At 47.1% G+C, this 2,500-nt stretch overlaps 1 protein-coding gene across 1 annotated transcript in view; it reads left to right on the forward strand.

The window, feature by feature from the left end:
- Window positions 1-2,500, forward strand: part of LOC130120355 (neuropilin-2-like) — a 131,381-nt gene that overhangs the window by 65,060 nt on the left and 63,821 nt on the right.

A 2,500-nucleotide genomic window follows, 5' to 3' on the forward strand; every position in this document is an offset into this window, starting at 1 on the left:
GTATCCGTTTGTCTCCTTTTTGTTTCTGTGCGTTGTGTTCATGAGTGCCTGCTGGTGTTCATGTATGTACATGTGTGTATGTACATGTGTGCGTGCATGTGCGTGTGTGTTTGTGTTTCAGTTTCAGAAAAGCTGTGGCCATAGTGTCGAAGAAGTGTTAGTAAGGCTGGAGCCGGGGCAGCACGGCCTGTCAGACAGCTAGCTGTGAGCTGGCTGTGGAAGAGCCTCGGTGAGGTCTCAGGAGAGCTCATATGGCCACTGAGAAGGTCCACAGCTACAGCTGTTGCTGTTGTTGTTGATGATTCATTATTTACTGTGGTGTGGCAAGGCTGCTGACGTCCCAACATGAAACATTCATCTGCATGGAGATGTCCCTTTCAGTTACCATCAAACTCGCTCGCTCTCTCTCTTTCTCTCTCGCTCGCTCTCTCTCTCTCTCTCTCACACACACACACACACACACACACACTCACTTACTCACACACATATAATAAGATACATAATACAAGGAGACATTCAAATGATAAAGAAATAATCAGCAGTTCAAATGCAAATCAAAAAGGTGCACGTATAATAGTTGACTGGATAATGTGATTGCAAAGGGGCGTATCCCTCCCAAATTCATAATTATAATTTAATGGTGTGTCAAAGAACATGAATCAGAGGAGGTGCTGTTTTCATTTTCATGTTTTCCTTGTCACTGGAAAACGTCAAAAGATCTCTCTCTCTCTCTCTCTCTCTCTCTCTCTCTCTCTCTCTCTCTCTCTCTCTCTCTCTCTCTCTCTCTCTCTCTCTCTCTCTCTCTCTCTCTCTCTCTCTCTCACATACACACACTCACTCACTCACACATTGATACAGCGACTCCCTTCCCCCGATTTTTCAACTTTCTATCGATTTCTTCATCTCCCTTTCTCTCTACCTGTCTTCCTCTACCTGCCTCTTCTCTTTCTCTCTCGTTTCTCTCAGGTCCCTCACTCTGTTTGTCCATCTGCTTCTCTCTGTAGCTCTATAATCGTCTTCCACTGCGCCCATCTTTCCTCTTTTTGCATCTCTTCCCTCTATTTTTTCTACTCTTACCCTCATCTCGTATCTTCTCATTATCTCTCTTAATCTCTTCAACTCTACCTCCCCTCCTGTCTTTTGGACCCAGTTCACTTGCGGGTCTGCTGCGCTGCCTATAACAACAGTGCAGTGGTTGAAGATGCTCCCTGTGTTTTCTCAGTAGTTTCTCATGGCTTATTTCATTAGGATAACACATTCGAATGCCCCCAGCGAGAAATAAAACCAAGTTATCGTGGTCAAAAGCAGTGTCACTTTCTTGGTCCGGCTCACACTTTTAATTTAGTTCTTCCGGGCATCTGGGTAGCGTAGCGGTCTACTGGCCATGTCTGCGGTTGGGAAGCCGGATGTGGGTATGTGTCCTGGTCGCTGCACTAGTGTCTCCTCTGGTCAGCCGGAGGCACTTGTTCAGGGGGAGGGGGAAATGAGAGGAACAGCGTGATCCTCCCATGCGCTACATCCCCCTGGGGAAACTGCTCACTGTCAGGTGAAAAGAAGCAGCTGGCGACTCCACATGTATCGGAGGAGACATGTGGTAGTCTGCATCCCTCCCCAAATCCACAGAGGGGGTGGAGCAGTGACCAGGACGGCTCGGAAGAATTGTGTAATTGGCCGGATACAATTGGGGGGGGGGGGGGAAGGGGGGAAATTTAAAAAAAAATAGTTCTTCAATTTGGGAGGTCTCTGGTTAAGTTCCCCACAACAAATCCCCTTTAGGAAGAAACATAGTTAACATTAAGAAGTGCAGTAAAAGTTGGTCATCAGCTTCCCAGCAGCAGGAGGGGAACGCAATGAAATGGTCTGATGGAAGCTCACAGGAGCTGTACAGTACCGCAACAACTGTCGTCTTCATGACGACACTGATAATGAACCATTTAAAATGCTTTTGTTTCCAGCAGGAAGTGACTGTTGTTCTAAAACAGTGATGCACGTTTTCTTCTGACCCTGAAAGTGAAATTACTTTTAGAAGGATGTCTAAGTTGTTATATCTGTTAGCTGTTGTACATGGTCCATGTCCAGTTCAAGATTTATTGATAGACATGTACATTAGCACATACTAGGATTATGACTTTGTGGGATGTTCAATATAAAGAATATTTTATATTCACTTGGGACATTTGGCTCTATAGTATAAAACAGGGCTGCACAAGTGGCGCAGTGGTTAGCGCGGGTTGCATCACAGTAAGAAGGTCCTGGGTTCGAGCCCGGGGTTTGTCCAACCTTGGGGGTCATCCCGGGTCGTCCTCTGTGTGGAGTTTGCATGTTCTCCCTGTGTCTATGTGGGTTTCCTCCGGGTGCTCCGGTTTCCTCCCACAGTCCAAACACATGCAGGTCAGGTGAATCGGCCATACTAAATTGTCCCTAGGTGTGAAGGTGTGTGTGTGTGTGTGTGTGTGTGTGGGTGGGTGGGTGGGTGGGTGGGTGGGGTGGGTGGCGGGCG

The sequence above is a fragment of the Lampris incognitus genome, chromosome 11 (genome assembly GCF_029633865.1).
Source record: "Lampris incognitus isolate fLamInc1 chromosome 11, fLamInc1.hap2, whole genome shotgun sequence".
Lineage (NCBI taxonomy): Eukaryota > Metazoa > Chordata > Actinopteri > Lampriformes > Lampridae > Lampris > Lampris incognitus.